The 24,370-nt window shown below is 40.4% G+C and overlaps 1 gene; it reads left to right on the top strand.

The window, feature by feature from the left end:
• The window catches only part of Igl (immunoglobulin lambda chain complex), a 233,987-nt gene that overhangs the window by 128,962 nt on the left and 80,655 nt on the right, over nt 1–24,370 (top strand).

Below are 24,370 nucleotides of genomic sequence, written 5' to 3'. Positions count from 1 at the left end.
GGTAAGGAGATAGTGGGCAGCCTTGTCTAGTCCCTGATTTTAGTGGGATTGCTTGTAGCTTCTCACCATTTACTTTGATGTTGGCTACTGGTTTGCTATAGATTGTTTTATCATGTTTAGGTATGGGCCGAGAATTCCTGATCTTTCCAAGACTTTTATCATGAATGAGTGTTGGATTTTGTCAAATGCTTTCCTGTTTCCACTTGGTTGATTTCACCCCTGAGTTTGATTATTTCCTGCTGTCTACTCCTCTTGGGTGAATTTGCTTCCTTTTTTTCTAGAGCTTTTAGGTGTGTTGTCAAGCTGCTAGTATGTGCTCTCTCTCATTTCTTTTTGGAGACACTCAGAGGTATGAGTTTCCCTCTTAGAAATGCTTTCATTGTGTCCAATATGTTTGGGTATGTTGTGGCTTCATTTTCATTAAACTCTAAAAAGTCTTTAATTTCTTTCTTTATTCCTTCCTTGAACAAGGTATCATTGAGAAGAGTGTTGTTCAGTTTCCACGTGAATGTTGGCTTTCTATTATTTATTTTGTTATTGAAGATCAGCCTTAGTCCATGGTGATCTGATAGGATGCATGGGACAATTTCAATATTTTTGTATCTGTTGAGGCCTGTTTTGTTGCCAATTATATGGTCAGTTTTGGAGAGGGTAGGATGAGGTGCTGAGAAGAAGGTATATCCTTTTGTTTTAGGATCAAATGTTCTGTAGATATCTGTTAAATCCATTTGTTTAATAACTTCTTTTAGTTTCACTGTGTCCCTGTTTAGTTTCTGTTTCCATGATCTGTCCATTGATGAAAGTGGTGTGTTGAAGTCTCCCACTATTATTGTGTGAGGTGCAATGTGTGCTTTGAGCTTTACTAAAGTTTCTTTAATGAATGTGGCTGCCCTTGCATTTGGAGCATAGATATTCAGAATTGAGAGTTCCTCTTGGAGGATTTTACCTTTGATGAGTATGAAGTGCCCCTCCTTGTCTTTTTTGATAACTTTGGGTTGGAAGTCGATTTTATTCAATATTAGAATGGCTACTCTAGCTTGTTTCTTCAGACCATTTGCTTGGAAAATTGTGTTCCAGCCTTTCACTCTGATGTAGTGTATGTCTTTTTCCCTGAGATGGGTTTCCAGTAAGCAGCAAAATGTTGGGTCCTGTTTGTGTAGCCAGTCTGTTAGTCTATGTCTTTTTATTGGGAAATTGAGTCCATTAATATTAAAGGATATTAAGGAAAAGCAATTGTTGCTTCCTATTATTTCTGTTGTTAGAGTTGGCATTCTATTCTTGTAGCTGTCTTCTTTAAGGTTTGTTGAAGGATTACTTTCTTGCTTTTTCTATGGCGTGGTTCCCGCCCTTGTATTGGTTTTTTTTCTGTTATTATTCTTTGAAGGCTGGATTTGTGGAAAGATAATGTGTGAATTTAGTCTTGTAGTGGAAAACTTTGGTTTCTCCATCTATGATAATTGAAAGTTTGGCTGGGTATAGTAGCCTCGACTGGCATTTGCGTTCTCTTAGTTTCTGTATAATATCTTTCCAGGATCTTCTGGCTTTCATAGTCTCTGGTGAAAAGTCTGATAATTCTGATATGCCTGCCTTTATATGTTACTTGACCTTTTTCCGTTACTGCTTTTAATATTCTATCTTTATTTAGTGCATTTGTTGTTCTGATTATTATGTGTCAGGAGGAATTTCTTTTCTGGTCCAGTCTATTTGGAGTTCTGTAGGCTTCTTGTATGTTCATGGGCATCTCTTTCTTTAGGTTTGGGAAGTTTTCTTCTATTATTTTGTTGAAAATATTTGCTGGCCCTTTAAGTTGAAAATCTTCATTTTCATCTACTCCTATTATCCATAGGTTTGGTCTTCTCATTGTGTCCTGGATTTCCTGGATGTTTTGAGTTAGGATCTTTTTGCAATTTCCATTTTCCTTGATTGTTGTGCCAATGTTCTCTATGGAATCTTCTGCACCTAATATTCTCTCTTCCATCTCTTGTATTCTGTTGCTGATGCTTGCATGTATGGTTCCAGATTTCTGTCCTAGGGTTTCTATCTCCAGTGTTGCCTCAGTTTGGGTTTTCTTTATTGTGTCTCCTTCCGTTTTTAGGTCTAGTATGGTTTTGTTCATTTCCATCACCTGTTTGGATGTGTTTTCCTGTTTTTCTTTAAGGACTTCTACCTGTTTGGTTGTGTTTTTGTGTTTTGCTTTAAGGACTTGCAACTGTTTAGCAGTGTTCTCCTGTTTTTCTTTAAGTGAGTTATTAAAGTCCTTCTTGATGTCCTCTATCATCATCATGAGATATGCTTTTAAATCCGGGTCTAGCTTTTCAGGTGTGTTGGGGTGCCCTGGACTGGCTGAGGTGGGAGTGCTGTGTTCTGATGATGGTGAGTGGTCTTGGTTTCTGTTAGTAAGGTTGTTACATTTGCCTTTTGTCTCCTGTTAATCTTTGAAGTTAGTTGTTATAGTTGTCTCTGGTTAGAACTTGTTCCTCTTGTGATTTTGTTATTCTCTATCAGCAGACCTGGGAGACTAGCTCTCTCCTGAGTTTCAGTGGTCAGAGCACTCTCTGCAGGCAAGCTCTCCTCTTGCAGGGAAGGTGCAGAGATATCTGGCATTTGGACCTGCCTCCTGGCAGAAGATGAAGGCCTGAAACTGTGCCTGTCCCAGAAGTTGTGTCACTTCTGCCTCTCCCATAAGCTGTTAGCTTCTGTAGTCCACACTCTCACTTGTGCAGACTAGTTTTTGAGGGATCTGGAAACCACAATGACTCCCCCAGGTGCTCTAGTAAAGTCAATCTAGGCATGGCAGATACCTCTCCTCTGGCAGGGAAGGTGCCCGGATCCAGTAATTTTTTTAGCCTTCATGAGTTTGTATACTTTCTGAAAGTTCTTCTGCTCTTGATACCTAATTTTATTTCATTAAGGTCAAACAGAATTCAGGATGGTATTTAGTTTTCCTGTATTGGCTGAAATTTGGTTTGTTTTCTAATGTAACAGTTTTGGAGGGAAAGCCCAGGAGTTAATGATAAGACTGTTGATTCTTTAATTTCCTAGTGAATGTTTTGTAGGTACATGTTGGGTCCATTTGATTTTTGATGTCATTTAACTCTAATGTCTCTATGTTAGTTTTTCCAGATGACTTGATTATTGTCAAGGGAAAACTACTGATATTACCTAATACTAATGTGTTGGGACTAATCTGTGTATTTGCACCTAGCAAAATTTCATTTATGAAATTAACTGGAGGACAGTGGCTGTATATGTTTAGACTAATAATTGTATTCTTTGGCTGTATGAATCATTTGATGAGTATTATTATCTTTTCTAATAGTTCTATCACCCATAGGAATATAATGCCTTCTGGCATAGTTATTTCTTAGTTTCATTTCCTTGAAATATGTATTCCTTCCTTTTACCCTAAGATGATATCTATCATTAATGATGCTGTATGTTTCTTGGGGACAGCAAAAAGACTTAATATATTGTCTAATCTAATCCGTTAGTCTGTATAATTTATTGGGAAGTTAGAATTATTAATATTCAGGGTTATTGACAGATGAATATCAATTTCTTTTACTTTGCTTATTTTATGTTTTTCTTAGACATCTTTTGAGTGTCTTTCACAATTTGGATGTTTCCTGTGACCTTAAGTGACTTCTAATAAGCTGCGTTTATGACTCCAGTCATACTGCAGCAAAGCTTGATTGAAGGACATAAATAATTTTAATATGTTTTTATTATACAAAGCATTTCTTCTTCTATTTTATTATGCAGCTTTTTTGATATAATAATATGGATTAACAGTTGTCATTTTTTCCTTTTTTATTAATCATTTTATTCATTTACATCTCAAATGATATCCCAATTCCTGGTAATCCCAATACCAACCCCCCATTCCACATCCACCCCCTCCTCCCCTTTATTTGTATGAGACTATTTCCCCACCTACTCACATTCTCCTGTCTTACTGCTCCAGCATTTCCCTACTCTGGGGCATCAATCCTTCATAGGACCAAGGTCCTCCCTTCCACTACTGTAAGGCAAGGCCTCCTCTGCTACATATGTATCTGGAGCCATGGATCCCTCCAGGTATACTCTTTGGTTGGTGGTCTAGACTCTGGGAGAACTGTGTGGTCAAGTCAAGCTATGTTGTTCTTCTAGTGGGATTACAATCCCCCTTCGCACCTCCAGTTTTTGTTTTTGTTTTTTTGTCAGCTCCTATGTGGGGTCCCTGAGCTCAGTCTGATGGTAGGCTCCAAGTTTCCACATCTGCATTTGTCAGCTGTTGGCCCAACTTCCCAAGGAACTGCCACAATAGGTCCCTGCCAGCAAGTGCCTCTTGACCACAGCAATAGTGTTGGATTTGGTATCTGAAGACATGATGGATTCCCAGATAGGGCAGTCCCCAGTTGGTCCTTCTTTAGTCTGTTTTTTGTTTGTTTGTTTTTGTTTTTTCCCCTGTTCTTCCTTTGGACAGGAACATTTCTGGGTTAAAATTTTTGAGATGGGTGGGTGGCCCCATCCCTCGACCAGGGGCTGTGCCTATCCATTGGAGGTGGTCTCAACAGGTTCTATCTCCCCATTTGTGCATTTTGGCTAAACTCATCTTCATTGGGTCCTGGAAGCCTCACATTTCCCTGGTGTCTGGGATCCTCCAGTGTATTCTTTTAAGACCTGGAATATACCTCTCCAGGTATTTTAAGGTTTAAATGTTGTTTCTTTATTTTTCTTTTTTTTTTCTTTTTCTTTCCTTTTCTTTTTCTTTTTCTTTTTTTTTTTTTTTTTTTTTTTTTTTTTTTTTTTTTTTGAAACAAACAGGTGTTATTCCGGTTTGCTTGCTTTATAAGTGACTTGTCTTTTCTCACTTACATCTTGCAGTAGCCTTTCTTTTTCCCCATTGTCAGCCTGGGGACCAGAGGTTTTCCATGGAGATCTCTGGCCAGGCCTGGTGTGAGGGTTCCAGCAAAGGGAAACGAGTGCAGGCAGGGAGAGGAAGTCTCTGCCATGCCTTCCAGGTCCCTCAGTAACTGCAAGCCATTATGCACTGAGTCAGGTCTGGCTGGGCCAACGAGAAGCCAACTATCTAGAGAGGAGTGCAGCAGGACCTAAGGTGGCTCTCTGGGAAAGAAGATCTCTTCCCAAGTGTTACAGCTCTTGGAACAAAAGACTCAGAAAATGGAGTAGTTCTCAAACAACTTTAATTCCCAGGATAAGATTTATATACAGTTTTGGGGGTGATTCAGGGTTCAACATCAGGTACCTCTCATTGGTTTGGACTGAGAGTTAGGAGGAAACCTTATTTGCATGTGGGAAGGCTTTGTGCTGCTCCTACATGACTGATAGCCACACACCTCTTGTGTGGGGCCTGTGGGGGAGGTAACTTCAACAGGAGCCAGGGGTCCAGGAGACATGATGGAACACCTTCCGTCCCATGTAGGTGGAAATCACCAACCATAGGGTCCCCCAGGATTCAAAACCTATGCTCAACTGGAGACCAGGCTGTCTGTGAGCAGCCTACTGCCCCACACTCCATTTTTTGTTATTTTAACTTAAACATGCTGAAACCTGTGTGGCTTGGGTCCTGGAACCTTAGCTAGGCAAGGCAAAGTAATAAGAGAACAAACAGAGACACACAAACAATGATTCTGGAATCAGATGGAGTTCTCTAATAATAACACATAGAGCCACGTTGGTTTTGTTTGGTACAATATGGAGGATATTTAGCTAGTCTAAGTGCAAGGTCTTGGGGGTGTGAACAGCAGGAAGAAGCTTCAGGTGTTAAGTATGTGTACATACTAACCAATCATTGGTAAAGACTCATAATTACACTCCTGAGAAAACCTTTGTGATTCCTACTGAATCTGGACCATATGGGTAATAACTTTGCCAATTTACCATGGACCAATTAGTCAAAGAGTGTTAAAAAAAAAAAAAGGCCATGCTCATGTCAAGCACAAATTCTCTCAGGAATCCACTCACACAGGGCTCCCTCTGCTCCTCACGATATGTCATAGTGAGTTTCCTTTATTGTTCTATTTCGTGTTTCATATGTTTCTTATACATGGATGACAATTTCTTGACTATACTTGGAATTTTTTTCTCTCACATCTTATTAAAAATGTCACATGTATTTTTATGTTTTTTTTCTCTTTCTCCTATGCCATAATCTGAAAGTTAAAACATTTTGTGTCCCAGAACTCCCCAGAGTCATATTCACATTTTTAATTCATGAATGGCCTCTTCTGAATAATAATTCCTCTACCTTTTCTTCATTCCCTTAATAGTCTATTTATTATATGATCCACTTTATTGATAAGGATTTTCATTGGGGATTTTATGTGGCTTAAATAGTTTTTTCCAGCATGATGTCACACACTTCAATAAGAACAGATGTCAGTAGCACTATTCTTTAGGTTCTCTTGCTTTTTCAGAGCCACAAGAATTTGCTGCATAGTGCCCTAGAAAGATATCAGCAATGCAAGTCATGTTCCACCAAGTCTTGCCCTACTCACAGTGAGAAGCAGCATTTCAATAGTCAGGAAAATGTAAAGAAATTCATAAGGAGGAAGAAGCAATGAAAAGAAAAGAGCTCACAATAAAAAGACTAATGATGGGCTGTGACTTATACTTTGTCGATCGAACTTGTCACTTAATAGAAGAAGATAAATATGTGCAGTGTAATGAGTCTAAATCAGCAAAAATCAAATCATCACCAAGCCTAATTACATGAGCACAGAGATGAATTGGTGAGTGGAGTGAGTGACAAGAACAGAAAGTGCAATGTCAACAGGTCTCTGGTGCATTGCTGGAAGAAGCAAGCATATTAAAATAGTTCATTTTAAGAGTTAGCACAACTTTTTCTAACAGTTTATATTCCTGTTCCAGTCTGTCCATACACTAACACATGGAAATATGTATACATGCTAGAAATATTCAAGGCTCTGATAGCCCAAGTGTGTATATAGTAACAAAAATACCTATATAAAAATGCCATGCACAGAAACTAGGAAGAATCAAGCAGATTTACACACAAACACATAACTTGGTTATATGTTAAAATAACCTTGTCAGGTATTTGAAGATCGTTATTTAACTGTATAAGTGCACATTACTGTAAAGATGGGATGCAGTTTCAAGTAACAAAACAAATACATGAATGGGTCCAAATTTCATGGTATTAATATGCAAGTATAGAGTGACAGACTCTAAATTTTTATTTTGTGTTGAGAACAGGCACTATGAGTTTGAGAATCAGGATTTCAGAAGTGTCAGCAATAGTACATAGGGGCAAATGGAACAGGGATTATTAGCAAATGTGTTCTCAAAGGGTAAGGTGCTAAACATTCCAACCTTGGCAGTTATGTTGTCACAACTGGTCAATTCTGCCAAAGTGCTACAGAAACATATAAACAATGTATACATTATGCATTGTAGCTGTATTCCATACTAAACCTCATCTTTGTAAAATTAGGCAGCTTTCCTCACTCCCAGGGGAAGATCATATCAGCAAAAAATTACTAGGTAAGAAAGTATTGCAAAACCAGTCAGGCATGGTGCCATAGACATATATTTCTGGATTGTGGGAAGTGGAGGTAGGAGGTTGCCAGGATTTCTAAGCCTGGACTTTACAGTGAGACCCAGTTTTAGAACAAACAAGCATAAAGAAATATAACAAAAACAGGTATTGAGACACACACCTGTAATATTAAGGAGACTAAAATAGAAGGAGGAGTTTAAGGTCATCTTTGATTACATGACACATTCATCACCAGCCTGGATGACATGGCACCTAATATCTAAAAAACTAAATTGAGAAGATGGAGGAATGTTGGAGACCATATCTTGAGAAAAAGCCTTTCACAGTCTCCCACCCTGACAAGCCAAATGGCCTTGTGCTAGGAGTCGGTCGTCACTCCCTTCTCCCTGTTCCCTTCCTGGCACCTGAGGCTGTAAAAACTGAATTATAGTCCCCTCTTCCCTATCTCTTTCTGGCTCCCATGACTTCCAAGGACATGAGTTATGCACTGAGCCCGGCCTGACACCCAAGGCTGTTAAGGAGGATCTATGTTCCAGAGATAAGATGCAGAGTGCCTGCTGCCTGGAGCCTGACTTCGGCCCTCATGTCAGCAGATGCCCACTTCTTTGTTCTTTGTTAATTCCCCCTCAACCCCTCCCTATTCCCATAAATGTATGCTTTAAAACTCAGCATTTCAGCCTAGTAAACTGAGACCTTGATAGGAAAAATCTACTTGGTCTCCAGCTCCTTTTTCTCTTCCTCCCATTTTCTCCCAGGTTTGTGGTCCCCCTCATACCCACGAATAACAGAGTCCCACGGGACAGGATAGAGGAACATGCCTGAATCACAGCCCTTAGGTCAGTGGTTCTCAACATTCCTAATGATATGACCTTTAAGTGCAGTTCCTCATGTTATGGTTACTCTTAGACATAAATAATTACCATTGCTACTTCATAACTGTAATTTTGCTACTGTTAGGAACTGTAATATAAATATCTAATATGTGACCCCTGACAAATTTCATTTAACCCTCAAGGGTTAAATTGAAGGTTTTGCTTAGTCTGTGGAACTTGTCACATAGATTCTACTGGGGTTGTTGTGGCACTTTGTAAAAGACCAAGTGACCATAGGTGTGTGGGTTTATTTCGGGGTCTTCAATTCAACACTTGTTTCTTTATGTATAAAAACCTTTGCTTGAGAGCTGCAAAATACACTCAGATTCTAACTGCTTCTGTGTTTGTTTCTGTTGTCACCGCCAAATCCTTACCCACCTAGCCATTGATGACCCTTGTCCCAGGGACACCCATATCTGACTGGGGTGGTCCATGGAAACAAAGAAGCTAAAGCAATCCAGTGGGAAAAAAGACAGCATATTCAGCAAATGGTGCTGGCTTAAGTGGCAGTCAGCATGAGGAAGAACGCTGTTCAGGTCCAAGTAGATCATAGACCTCCACATAAAACCAGATACACTAAACCTATTAGAAGAGTAATTGGGAAAGAGCCTCAAACACATCAGCACAGGGGAATATTTTCTGAACAGAACACCAATGGCCCAGGCTCTAAGATCAACTATAGACAAATGGGAACTCATAAAACCGAAAAGCTTCTGAAAGGCAAAGAACACTATCATCAGGACAAGATGGCAACCTACAGATTAGGAAAAGATCTTTACCGATCCTAAATCCAATACAAGGTTAATTTCCAATATAGACAAAGAATTCAAGAAGTCAGACTCCAGAGAACCAAATAACCTATTAAAACTTTTGGTACAGAGTTAAATAAAAACTCTTAACTGGGAAACTCAGATGCCCAAGAAGGACCTTAAGAAATGTTCAACATCCTTAATCATTAGGGAAATGCAGACAAAACAACCCTGAGATTTCTCCTCACACCAGTCAGAATGGCTAAGATCAAAAACTCAGATGACAGCATATGCTGATAAGGATGTAGAGAAAAAGGAACACTCCTCCACTTCTGGGGGGATTACAAACTGGTACAACCACAGTCTAGAAATCAATCTCGCAGTTCCTCAGAAAATTGGACATAGTACTACCTGAGGACCCAGTTATACCACTCATGAGCATATACCCAAAAGAACAAGGATACATACTCCATGAGGTTAATAGCAGCCATAGTTATAATAACCAGAAGCTCAGAAGAAACCAGATGTCCCTCAACAGGAGAATGGGTACAGAAAATGTGACACATTTACAAAATGGAGTACTACTCAGCTATTAAAAACAATAACTTCCTGAAATTCACAAGCAAATGGATGGAACTAGAAAATATCATGCTCAGTGAGGTCTGGATGTAACCCAGTAACAAAAACTCATACATGTTATGCACTCACTGATAAGTGTCTATTAGGAAAAAAGCTCAAAATACCCACAGTACACCCTACAAACCATATGAAGCTCAAGAAGAAGCAAGACCAAAGTCTGGATTCTTCAGTACTACTTAGAAAGGGGAACAAAATAATCACTGGAGTTAGAGGGGGGGCTTTGGGGGAAGGGAGGAGGGGGAGAGGTAAAAAGGGTCAGGATTAGGTGTGAAAGGATATAGAGGAGATGTAGAGAGGATCAGGAAATTGAACAGAGGTGTGTAGCAATAGGGGATGGGGAACAAAAGTAGCCATCAGAGAGTCCTAGATTCCAGGAAAGCAAGATGCTCCCAGTACACAACGGGAATGACATTAGCTGAAATACCCTGCAAAGGGGAGAGAGAACCTGTAGAAACCATATAAAGAGGATAGACACATTCCCCACTTGAAGGATGGGGCCACCCACCCTTCTCAAAGATTTTAACCCAGAACTGCTGCTGTCTAAAGGAAATATAGGGACAAAGATTGGAGCACAGACTGAAGGAAAGGGCATCCAAAGACTGCTCCACCTGGGGATTCATCCCTTATGCAACCACCAAACCCAGTCAGTTTTGCTGATGCCAAGAAGCACTTGCTGACAGCATATAATATATATTTCTATATTAACATAATATATGAAATGTGTAATGTGCACAGTCAGTTAAGGATCAACTTTTCTATTTATTTGGTCAGGTAAAAAAAACGGCTGTCTTTACTTAGGAATTAGTTTGATAATATAACCAAACAGTAGTATATGTCTCCGTTCATGCCATATGAAAGATGGCATGATGAATTCATTGGCTGCGTACAAATGAAGCTCTGGCTAGAGATATTTTATATCTGAGCCAGTTGCAGGGTTGTTCCCAGGTAGATGGATCATCAAATCATTGTAACTAACCTGTTTGGTCTATTTGATTTCTTTCTATCTACAGCCAAGATCTGCAGAGGGTCTTTCACTATCAAATCTGATTTTTATCAGTTTATACTGAATCCATAATTTTCTTCTCCCACATAAACATATGCAAAGTCACATTGCCAGCATAACACATTTTCTGCTTCCTTTCTAAAGTTAATGTAGACAATCCCCTTCCGCTCCACTCCAGCCCCGAGGTACCTTGCCAGTGGAGTCTCACCCAACACCCGCCAAGGGCCCACACAGGATTCCCCACGGGATGCTAAGACCTCTGGTGAGTGGAACACAGCCCCTGCCCCAATCCAATCGCGCGGAACCTGAGACTGCGGTAAATAGGGAAGCGGACTACCCGGGCCTGACCTGGGGCACAAGCCCCTTCAGATCCAATCGAGCCCCGAGGTACCTTGCCAGCAGAGGCGCCCGACACCCGCAAGGGCCCACACAGGATTCCCCACGGGATCCAAAGACCTCTAGTGAGTGGAACACAACTCCTGCCAGGAGTCCGGTTCGAACACCAGATATCTGGGTACCTTCCCTGCAAGAAGAGAGTTTGCCTGCAGAGAATACTCTGCCCACTCAAACTAAGGAGAGAGCTACCCTCCCAGGTGTGCTTATAGAGGCTAACAGAGTCACCTGAAAAACAAGCTCTTAACAGAGACAACTATAACAGCTAGCTTCAGAGATTACCAGATGGCGAAAGGCAAACGTAAGAATCCTACTAATAGAAATCAAGACCACTCACCATCATCAGAACGCAGCACTCCCACCCCACCTAGTCCTGGGCACCCCAACACAACCGAAAATCTAGACCCAGATTTTTTTTCCATTTTTTATTAGGTATTTAGCTCATTTACATTTCCAATGCTATACCAAAAGTCCCCCATATCCACCCACCCCCACTCCCCTGCCCACCCACTCCCCCTTTATGGCCCTGGTGTTCCACTGTACTGGGGCATATAAAGTTTGCAAGTCCAATGGGCCTCTCTTTCCAGTGATGGCCGACTAGGCCATCTTTTGATATATATGCAGCTAGAGTCAAGAGCTCCGGGGTACTGGTTAGTTCATAATGTTGTTCCACCTATAGGGTTGCAGATCCCTTTAGATCCTTGGCTACTTTCTCTAGCTCCTCCATTGGGAGCCCTATGAGCCATCCATTAGCTGACTGTGAGCATCCACTTCTGTGTTTGCTAGGCCCCGGCATAGTCTCACAAGAGACAGCTACATCTGGGTCCTTTCGATAAAATCTTGCTAGTGTATGCAATGGTGTCAGCGTTTGGATGCCTATTATGGGGGTGGATCCCTGGATATGGCAGTCTCTACATGGTCCATCCTTTCATCTCAGCTCCAAACTTTGTCTCTGTAACTCCTTCCATGGGTGTTTTGTTCCCAAATCTAAGGAGGGGCATAGTGTCCACACTTCAGTCTTCATTCTTCTTGAGTTTCATGTGTTTAGCAAATTATATCTTGTATCTTGGGTATCCTAGGTTTGGGGCTAATATCCACTTATCAGTGAGTCCATACTGTGTGAGTTCTTTTGTGATTGGGTTACCTCACTCAGTATGATGCCCTGCAGGTCCATCCATTTGGCTAGGAATTTCATAAATTCATTCTTTTTAATAGCTGAGTAGTACTCCATTGTGTAGATGTACCACATTTTCTGTATCCATTCCTCTGTTGAGGGGCATCTGGGTTCTTTCCAGCTTCTGGCTATTATAAATAAGGCTGCTATGAACATAGTGGAGCATGTGTCCTTCTTACCAGTTGGGGCATCTTCTGGATATATGCCCAGGAGAGGTATTGCTGGATCCTCCGGTAGTACTATGTCCAATTTTCTGAGGAACCGCCAGACTGATTTCCAGAGTGGTTGTACAAGCCTGCAATCCCACCAACAATGGAGGAGTGTTCCTCTTTCTCCACATCCACGCCAGCATCTGCTGTCACCTGAAATTTTGATCTTAGCCATTCTGACTGGTGTGAGGGGGAATCTCAGGGTTGTTTTGATTTGCATTTCCCTGATGATTAAGGATGTTGAACATTTTTTCAGGTGCTTCTCTGCCATTCGGTATTCCTCAGGTGAGAATTCTTTGTTCAGTTCTGAGCCCCATTTTTTAATGGGGTTATTTGATTTTCTGAAGTCCACCTTCTTGAGTTCTTTATATATGTTGGATATTAGTCCCCTATCTGATTTAGGATAGGTAAAGATCCTTTCCCAATCTGTTGGTGGTCTTTTTGTCTTATTGACGGTGTCTTTTGCCTTGCAGAAACTTTGGAGTTTCATTAGGTCCCATTTGTCAATCCTCGATCTTACAGCACAAGCCATTGCTGTTCTGTTCAGGAATTTATCCCCTGTGCCCATATCTTCAAGGCTTTTCCCCACTTTCTTCTCTATAAGTTTCAGTGTCTCTGGTTTTATGTGAAGTTCCTTGATCCACTTAGATTTGACCTTAGTACAAGGAGATAAGTATGAATCGATTCGCATTCTTCTACATGATAACAACCAGTTGTGCCAGCACCAATTGTTGAAAATGCTGTCTTTCTTCCACTGGATGGTTTTAGCTCCCTTGTCAAAGATCAAGGGACCATAGGTGTGTGGGTTCATTTCTGGGTCTTCAATTCTATTCCATTGGTCTACTTGTCTGTCTCTATACCAGTACCATGCAGTTTTTATCACAATTGCTCTGTAGTAAAGCTTTAGGTCTGGCATGGTGATTCTGCCAGAAGTTTTTTATCCTTGAGAAGACTTTTTGCTATCCTAGGTTTTTTGTTATTCCACACGAATTTGCAAATTGCTCCTTCTAATTCGTTGAAGAATTGAGTTGGAATTTTGATGGGGATTGCATTGAATCTGTAGATTGCTTTTGACAAGATAGCCATTTTTACACTGTTGATCCTGCCAATCCATGAGCATGGGAGATCTTTCCATCTTCTGAGATCTTCTTTAATTTCTTTCTTCAGAGACTTGAAGTTTTTATCATACAGATCTTTCACTTCCTTAGTTAGAGTCACGGCGAGATATTTTATATTACTTGTGACTATTGAGAGGGGTGTTGTTTCCCTAATTTCTTTCTCAGCCTGTTTATTCTTTGTGTAGAGAAAGGCCATTGACTTGAGTTTATTTTATAATCCAGCTACTTCACCGAAGCTGTTTATCAGGTTTAGGAGTTCTCTGGTAGAATTTTTAGGGTCACTTATATATACTCTCATATCATCTGCAAAAAGTGATATTTTGACTTCCTCTTTTCCAATTTGTATCCCCTTGATCTCCTTTTGTTGTCGAATTGCTCTGGCTAATACTTCAAGTACTATGTTGAAAAGGTAGGGAGAAAGTGGGCAGCCTTGTCTAGTCCCTGATTTTAGTGGGATTGCTTCCAGCTTCTCTCCATTTACTTTGATGTTGGCTACTTATTTGCTGTATATTGCTTTTATCATGTTTAGGTATGGGCCTTGAATTCCTGATCTTTCCAAAACTTTTATCATGAATGGGTGTTGGATCTTGTCAAATGCTTTTTCTGCATCTAACGAGATGATCATGTGGTTTTTGTCTTTGAGTTTGTTTATATAATAGATTACATTGATGAATTTTCGTATATTAAACCATCCCTGCATCCCTGGAATAAAACCTACTTGGTCAGGATGGATGATTGCTTTAATGTGTTCTTGGATTCGGTTAGCAAGAATTTTATTGAGGATTTTTGCATCGATATTAATAAGAGAAGTTGGTCTGAAGTTGTCTATCTTTGTTGGGTCTTTCTGTGGTTTAGGTATCAGAGTAATAGTGGCTTCATAAAATGAGTTGGGTAGAGCACCTTCTACTTCTATTTTGTGAAATAGTTTGTGCAGAACTGGAATTAGATCTTCTTTGAAGGTCTGATAGAACTCCGCACTAACCCCCATCTGGTCCTGGGCTTTTTTTGGTTGGGAGACTATTAATAACTGCTTCTATTTCTTTAGGTGATATGGGACTGTTTAGATGGTCAACTTGATCCTGATTCAACTTTGGTACCTGGTATCTGTCCAGAAATTTGTCCATTTCGTCCAGGTTTTCCAGTTTTGTTGAGTATAGCCTTTTGTAGAAGGATCTGATGGTGTTTTGGATTTCTTCAGGATCTGTTGTTATGTCTCCCTTTTCATTTATGATTTTGTTAATTAGGATTTTGTCCCTGTGCCCTTTAGTGAGTCTAGCTAAGGGTTTATCTATCTTGTTGATTTTCTCAAAGAACCAACTCCTCGTTTGGTTAATTCTTTGAATAGTTCTTCTTGTTTCCACTTGGTTGATTTCACCCCTGAGTTTGATTATTTCCTGCCATCTACTCCTCTTGGGTGAATTTGCTTCCTTTTTTTCTAGGGCTTTTAGATGTGTTGTCAAGCTGCTAGTATGTGCTCTCTCCCGTTTCTACTTGGAGGCCCTCAGAGCCATGAGTTTCCCTCTTAGAAATGCTTTCATTGTTTCCCATAGGTTTGGGTACGTTGTGGCTTCATTTTCATTAAACTCTCAAAGTCTTTAATTTCTTTCTTTATTCCTTCCTTGACCAAGGTATGATTGAGAAGAGTGTTATTCAGTTTCCACGTGAATGTTGGCTTTCCATTATTTATGTTTTTATTAAAGATCAGTCTTAGGCCATGGTGGTCTGATAGGATACATGGGACAATTTCAATATTTTTGTATCTGTTGAGGCCTGTTTTGTGACCAATTATATGGTCAATTTTGGAGAAGGTCCCGTGAGGTGCTGAGAAGAAGGTATATCCTTTTGTTTTAGGATAAAATGTTCTGTAGATATCTGTCATGTCCATTTGTTTCATAACTTCTGTTAGTTTCACTGTGTCCCTGTTTAGTTTCTGTTTCCACGATCTGTCCATTGAAGAAAGTGGTGTGTTGACGTCTCCCACTATTATTGTGTGAGGTGCAATGTATGCTTTGAGCTTTACTAAAGTGTCTCTAATGAATGTGGCTGCCCTTGCATTTGGTGCGTAGATATTCAGAATTGAGAGTTCCTCTTGGAGGATTTTACCTTTGATGAGTATGTAGTGTCCCTCCTTGTCTTTTTTGATAACTTTGGGTTGGAAGTCAATTTTATCCGATATTAAAATGACTACTCCAGCTTGTTTCTTCAGTCCATTTGCTTGGAAAATTGTTTTCCAGCCTTTCACTCTGAGGTAATGTCGGTCTTTTTCACTGAGATGGGTTTCCTGTAAGCAGCAGAATGTTGGGTCCTGTTTGTGTAGCCAGTCTGTTAGTCTATGTCTTTTTATTGGGGAATTGAGTCCATTGATATTAAGAGATATTAAGGAAAAGTAATTGTTGCTTCCTTTTATTTTTGTTGTTAGAGTTGGCATTCTGTTCTTGTGGCTGTCTTCTTTTTGGTTTGTTGAATGACTACTTTCTTGGTTGTTCTAGAGCGTGATTTCTGTCCTTGTATTGCTTCTTTTCTGTTATTATCCTTTGAAGGACTGGATTCGTGGAAAGATATTGTGTGAATTTGGTTTTGTCGTGGAATACTTTGGTTTCTCCATCTATGGTAATTGAGAGTTTGGCCGGGTATAGTAGCCTGGGCTGGCATTTGTGTTCTCTTAGTGTCTGTATAACATCTGTCCAGGCTCTTCTGGCTTTCATAGTCTCTGGTGAAAATCCTGGTGTAATTCTGATAGGCCTTCCTTTATATGTTACTTGACCTTTCTCCCTTACTGCTTTTAATATTCTATCTTTATTTAGTGCATTTGTAGTTCTGATTATTATGTGTCGGGAGGAATTTCTTTTCTGGTCCAGTCTATTTGGAGTTCTGTAGGCTTCTTGTATGATCATGGGCATCTCTTTTTTTATGTTTGGGAAGTTTTCTTCTATTATTTTGTTGAAGATATTAGCTGGCCCTTTAAGTTGAAAATCTTCATTCACATCAATTCCTATTATCCGTAGGTTTGGTCTTCTCATTGTGTCCTGGATAACCTGGACGTTTTGAGTTAGGATCCTTTTGCATTTTGTATTTTCTTTGACTGTTGTGTCGATGTTCTCTATGGAATCTTCTGCACCTGAGATTCTCTCTTCCATTTCTTGTATTCTGTTCCTGATGCTCGCATCTATGGTTCCAGATCTCTTTCCTAGGGTTTCTATCTCCAGCGTTGCCTCACTTTGGGTTTTCTTTATTGTGTCTACTTCCCCTTTTAGTTCTAGTATGGTTTTGTTCATTTCCATCACCTGTTTGGATGTGTTTTCCTGTTTTTTTTAATGATTTCTACCTGTTTGGCTGTGTTTTCCTGCTTTTCTTTAAGGGCCTGTAACTCTTTAGCAGTGCTCTCCTGTAATTCTTTAAGTGACTTATGAAAGTCCTTCTTGATGTCCTCTATCATCATCATGAGAAATGTTTTTAAATTTGTGTCTAGATTTTCAGTTGTGTTGGGGTGCCCAGGACTAGGTGGCGTGGGAGTGCTGCGTTCTGATGATGGTGAGTGGTCTTGATTTCTGTTAGTAGGATTCTTACGTTTGCCTTTCGCCATCTGGTAATCTCTGAAGCTAGCTGTTTTAGTTGTCACTGTTAAGAGCTTGTTCTTCAGGTGACTCTGTTAGCCTCTATAAGCAGACCTGGAGGGTAGCACTCTCCTTAGTTTCAGTGGGCTGAGTATTCTCTGCAGGCAAGCTCTCTTCTTGCAGGGCAGGTACCCAGATATCTGGTGTTCGAACCAGATTCCTGGCAGAAGTTGTGTTCCACTCACTAGAGGTCTTAGGATTTCGTGTGGAATCCTGTGTGGGCCCTTGCGGGTGTCAGGCGACCATGCTGGCAAGGTAGCCCGGGGCTCAAGTGGAGCGGAAGGGGCTTGTGCCCCAGGTCAGGCCCGGGTAGCCTGCTTCCCTATGTACCGCAATCTCAGGTTCTGCGCAATTGGATTGGGGCAGGTGCTGTGTTCCACTCACCAGAGAAGTTAGGAACCCGTGGGGAGTCCTGTGTGGGCCCTTGCGGGTGTTGGGCGAGACTCTGCTGGCAAGGAAGCCCGGGGCTCAAGTGGAACGGAAGGGGCTTGTGCCCCAGATCAGGCCCGGGTAGCCTGCTTCCCTATGTACCGCAGTCTCAGGTTCTGCGCAATTGGATTGGGGCAGGCGCTGTGTTCCACTCACCAGAGGACTTAGGATCCCATGGGGAGTCCTGTATGCGCCCTTGTGGGTGTTGGGCAAGACTCTGCTGGCAAGGTAGCCCGGGGCTCGAGTGGAGCTGAAGGGGCTTGTGCCCCAGATCAGGCCCGGGTAGCCTGCTTCCCTATGTACCGCAGTCTCAGGTTCCGTGCGATTGGATTGGGGCAGGCGCTGTGTTCCACTCACCAGAGGTCTTAGGATCCCGTGGGGAGTCCTGTGTGCACCCTTGGGGGTGTTGGGCAAGACTCTGCTGGAAAGCTACACCCAGATTTAAAAACATTTCTCATGATGATGATAGAGGACATCAAGAAGGACTTTCATAAGTCACTTAAAGAATTACAGGAGAACACTGCTAAAGAGTTACAGGCCCTTAAAGAAAAGCAGGAAAACACAACCAAACAGGTAGAAGTCCTTTAAGAAAAACAGGAAAACACATCCAAACAGGTGATGGAAATGAACAAAACCATACTAGAACTAAAAAGGGAAGTAGACACAATAAAGAAAACCCAAAGTGAGGCAACGCTGGAGATAGAAACCCTAGGAAAGAGATCTGGAACCATAGATGCGAGCATCAGCAAACAAATACAAGAAATGGAAGAGAGAATCTCAGGTGCAGAAGATTCCATAGAGAACATCGACACAACAGTCAAAGAAAATACAAAAAGCAAAGGGATCCTAACTCAAAACATCTAGGAAATCCAGGACACAATGAGAAGACCAAACCTACGGATAATAGGAATTGATGTGAATGAAGATTTTCAACTTAAAGGGCCAGCTAATATCTTCAACAAAATAATTGAAGAAAACTTCCCAAACATAAAGAAAGAGATGCCCATGAACATACAAGAAGCCTACAGAACTCCAAATAGACTGGACCAGAAAAGAAATTCCTCCCGACACATAATAATCAGAACTACAAATGCACTAAATAAAGATAGAATATTAAAAGCAGTAAGGGAGAAAGGTCAAGTAACATATAAAGGAAGGCCTATCAGAATTACACCAGGATTTTCACCAGAGACTATGAAAGCCAGAAGAGCCTGGACAGATGTTATACAGACACTAAGAGAACACAAATGCCAGCCCAGGCTACTATACCCGGCCAAACTCTCAATTACCATAGATGGAGAAACCAAAGTATTCCACGACAAAACCAAATTCACACAATATCTTTCCACGAATCCAGCCCTTCAAAGGATAATAACAGAAAAGAAGCAATACAAGAACGGAAATCACACTCTAGAACAAACAAGAAAGTAATCCCTCAACAAAACAAAAAGAAGACTGCCACAAGAACAGAATGCCAACTCTAACAACAAAAATAATAGGAAACAACAATTACTTTGCCTTAATATCTCTTAATATCAATGGACTCAATTCCCCAATAAAAAGACATAGACTAACAGACTGGCTACACAAACAGGACCCAACATTCTGCTGCTTACAGGAAACCCATCTCAGGGAAAAAGACAGACACTACCTCAGAGTGAAAGGCTGGAAAACAATTTTCCAAGCAAATGGTCTGAAGAAACAGGCTGGAGTAGCCATTCTAATATCGGATAAAATCGACTTCCAACCCAAAGTTATCAAAAAAGACAAGGAGGGACACTACATACTCATCAAAGGTAAAATCCTCCAAGAGGAACTCTCAATTCTGAATATCTACGCTCCAAATGCAAGGGCAGCCACATTTATTAAAGACACTTTAGTAAAGCTCAAAGCACATATTGCACCTCACACAATAATAGTGGGAGACTTCAACACACCACTTTCATCAATGGACAGATCGTGGAAACAGAAACTAAACAGGGACACAGTGAAACTAACAGAAGTTATGAAACAAATGGATCTTACAGATATCTACAGAACATTTTATCCTAAAACAAAAGGATATACCTTCTTCTCAGCACCTCACGGGACCTTCTCCAAAATTGACCATATAATTGGTCACAAAACAGGCCTCAACAGATACAAAAATATTGAAATTGTCCTATGTATCCTATCAGACCACCATGGCCTAAGACTGATCTTTAATAACAACATAAATAATGGAAACCCAACATTCACGTGGAAACTGAACAACACTCTTCTCAATGATACCTTGGTCAAGGAAGGAATAAAGAAAGACATTAAAGACTTTTTAGAGTTTAATGAAAATGAAGGCACAACGTACCCAAATCTTTGGGACACAATGAAAGCATTTCTAAGAGAGAAACTCATAGCTCTGAGTGCCTCCAAGAAGAAACGGGAGAGAGCACATACTAGCAGCTTGACAACACATCTAAAAGCTCTAGAAAAAAAGGAAGCAAATTCACCCAAGAGGAGTAGATGGCAGGAAATAATCAAACTCAGGGGTGAAATCAACCAAGTGGAAACAAGAACTGTTCAAAGAATTAACCAAACGAGGAGTTGGTTCTTTGAGAAAATCAACAAGATAGATAAACCCTTAGCTAGACTCACTAGAGGACACAGGGACAAAAACCTAATTAACAAAATCAGAAATGAAAAGGGAGACATAACAACAGATCCTGAAGAAATCCAAAACACCATCAGATCCTTCTACAAAAGGCTATACTCAACAAAACTGGAAAACCTGGACGAAATGGACAAATTTCTGGACAGAAACCAGGTACCAAAGTTGAATCAGGATCAAGTTGACCATCTAAACAGTACCATGTCCCCTAAAGAAATAGAAGCAGTTATTAATAGTCTCCCAGCCAAAAAAAGCCCAGGACCAGACGGGTTTAGTGCAGAGTTCTATTAGACCTTAAAAGAAGATCTAATTCCAGTTCTGCACAAACTTTTTCACAAGATAGAAGTGGAAGGTACTCTACCCAACTCATTTTATGAAGCCACTATTACTCTGATACCTAAACCACAGAAAGATCCAACAAAGATAGAGAACTTCAGACCAATTTCTCTTATGAATATCGATGCAAAAATCCTTAATAAAATTCTCGCTAACCGAATCCAAGAACACATTAAAGCAATCATACATCCTGACCAAGTAGGTTTTATTCCAGGGATGCAGGGGATGGTTTAATATACGAAAATCCATCAATGTGAATCCATTATATAAACAAACTCAAAGACAAAAACCACATGATCATCTCGTTAGATGCAGAAAAAGCATTTGACAAGATCCAACACCCATTCATGATAAAAGTTTTGGAAAGATCAGGAATTCAAGGCCCATACCTAAACATGATAAAAGCAATATACAGCAAACCAATTGCCAACATCAAAGTAAATGGAGAGAAGCTGGAAGCAATCCCACTAAAATCAGGGACTAGACAAGGCTGCCCACTTTCTCCCTACCTTTTCAACATAGTACTTGAAGTATTAGCCAGAGCAATTAGACAACAAAAGGAGATCAGGGGATACAAATTGGAAAAGAGGAATTCAAAATATCACTTTTTGCAGATGATATGATAGTATATATATAAGTGACCCTAAAAATTCCACCAGAGAACTCCTAAACCTGATAAACAGCTTCGGTGAAGTAGCTGGATATAAAATAAACTCAAACAAGTCAATGGCCTTTCTCTACACAAAGAATAAACAGGCTGAGAAAGAAATTAGGGAAACAACACCCTTCTCAATAGTCACAAATAATATAAAATATCTCGCCGTGACTCTAACTAAGGAAGTGAAAGATCTGTATGATAAAAACTTCAAGTCTCTGAAGAAAGAAATTAAAGATCTCAGAAGATGGAAAGATCTCCCATGCTCATGGATTGGCAGGATCAACATTGTAAAAATAGCTATCTTGCCAAAAGCAATCTACAGATTCAATGCAATCCCATCAAAATTCCAACTCAATTCTTCAACGAATTAGAAGGAGCAATTTGCAAATTCATCTGGGATAACAAAAAACCAAGGATAGCAAAAACTCTTCTCAAGGATAAAAGAACCTCTGCTGGAATCACCATGCCTGACCTAAAGCTTTACTACAGAGCAATTGTGATAAAAACTGCATGGTACTGGTATAGAGACAGACAAGTAGACCAATGGAATAGAATTGAAGACCCAGAAATGAACCCACACACCTATGGTCACTTGATCTTCGACAAGGGAGCTAAAACCATCCAGTGGAAGAAAGACAGCATTTTCAACAATTGGTGCTGGCACAACTGGTTGTTATCATGTAGAAGAATGCGAATCGATTCATACTTATCTCCTTGTACTAAGGTCAAATCTAAGTGGATCAAGGAACTTCACATAAAACCAGAGACACTGAAACTTATAGAGAAGAAAGTGGGGGAAAGCCTTGAAGATATGGGCACAGGGGAAAAATTCCTGAACAGAACAGCAATGGCTTGTGCTGTAAGATCGAGGATTGACAAATGGGACCTAATGAAACTCCAAAGTTTCTGCAAGGCAAAAGACACCGTCAATAAGACAAAAAGACCACCAACAGATTGGGAAAGGATCTTTACCTATCCTAAATCAGATAGGGGACTAATATCCAACATATATAAAGAACTCAAGAAGGTGGACTTCAGAAAATCAAATAACCCCATTAAAAAATGGGGCTCAGAACTGAACAAAGAATTCTCACCTGAGGAATACCGAATGGCAGAGAAGCACCTGAAAAAATGTTCAACATCCTTAATCATCAGGGAAATGCAAATCAAAACAACCCTGAGATTCCCCCTCACACCAGTCAGAATGGCTAAGATCAAAATTTCAGGTGACAGCAGATGCTGGCGTGGATGTGGAGAAAGAGGAACACTCCTCCATTGTTGGTGGGATTGCAGGCTTGTACAACCACTCTGGAAATCAGTCTGGCGGTTCCTCAGAAAATTGGACATAGTACTACCGGAGGATCCAGCAATACCTCTCCTGGGCATATATCCAGAAGATGCCCCAACTGGTAAGAAGGACACATGCTCCACTATGTTCATAGCAGCCTTATTTATAATAGCCAGAATCTGGAAAGAACACAGATGCCCCTCAACAGAGGAATGGATACAGAAAATGTGATACATCTACACAATGGAGTACTACTCAGCTATTAAAAAGAATGAATTTATGAAATTCCTAGCCAAATGGATGGACCTGGAGGGCATCATCCTGAGTGAGGTAACACATTCACAAAGAAACTCACACAATATGTACTCACTGATAAGTGGATATTAGCCGAAAACCTAGGATACCCAAGATATAAGATACAATTTCCTAAAGACATGAAACTCAAGAAAAATGAAGACTGAAGTGTGGACACTATGCCCCTCCTTAGAAGTGGGAACAAAACACCCTTGGAAGGAGTTACAGAGACAAAGTTTGGAGCTGAGATGAAAGGATGGACCATGTAGAGACTGCCATACCCAGGGATCCACCCCATAATCAGCATCCAAATGCTGACACCATTGCATACACTAGCAAGATTTTATCGAAAGGACCCAGATGTAGCTGTCTCTTGTGAGACTATGCCGGGGCCTAGCAAACACAAACTGGATGCTCACAGTCAGCTAATGGATGAATCACAGGGCCCCCCAATGGAGGAGCTAGAGAAAGTACCCAAGGAGCTAAAGGGATCTGCAACCCTATAGGTGGAACAACATTATGAACTAACCAGTATCCCGGAGCTCTTGACTCTAGCTGCACATGTATTAAAAGATGGCCTAGTCGGCCATCACTGGAAAGAGAGGCCCATTGGACACGCAAACTTTATATGCCCCAGTACAGGGGAACACCAGGGCCAAAAAGGGGGACTGGGTGGGTAGGGGAGTGGGGGTGGGTGGCTATGGGGGACTTTTGGTATAGCATTGGAAATGTAAATGAGCTAAATACCTAATAAAAAATGGAAAAGAAAAAAAAGTTAATGTATTTTTTAATGAAACAGGCTAATATAATTCAGAAGTTTTTCTACTATAGTCTGATGTCTGTCTGGGGCAATTTTTGTTCATTAGCATTTAAGAAATTTAAAGTCAGTAAAGCATTATGCAATCTATCTCTAGGGCGAATTGATACTCCTCTTTGTATATTAAGCATTTCTTTTAAAGTATTCGTCCAATTGGATTTTACAATGACTGCTTATCTTGTAGGATTGGGTAGTATAATGGTAATATGCTTTCTATATAACATGTATAAATTTTTATATTATAAGAAACATATGGTGGAGCATTGTCAGTCTTAAATTTCTAGGTATACCCATAATTTCCATAACTTCTAATGAATGAGTAATAACAGAATCATACCTTTTGGAGCTCAAAGAGGTTGCTCATTAAAATCCTAATTATGTGTCTATAGTATCATCCACATATTTCAGTTTACCAAATTCTGTAAAATGAAACATAGCCATTGGCCAAATTTCATTTCTTTGAGTACATTTAGGGTTTCTTTTGTTGTTGTTGTTGTTGTTATTGTTTTCTTTTGTTTTGTTTTTATTTCGAAACAGGGTTTCTCTGTGTAGCCCTGGCCGTCCTGGAACTCACTCTGTAGACCAGGCTGACCTTGAACTCAGAAATC

Source organism: Mus musculus, chromosome 16 (genome assembly GCF_000001635.26).
Source record: "Mus musculus strain C57BL/6J chromosome 16, GRCm38.p6 C57BL/6J".
In the NCBI taxonomy this organism is placed as follows: domain Eukaryota; kingdom Metazoa; phylum Chordata; class Mammalia; order Rodentia; family Muridae; genus Mus; species Mus musculus.
The sequence above is the reverse complement of the archived record's forward strand: the minus strand, read 5'-3'. Positions and strand labels throughout refer to the sequence as shown.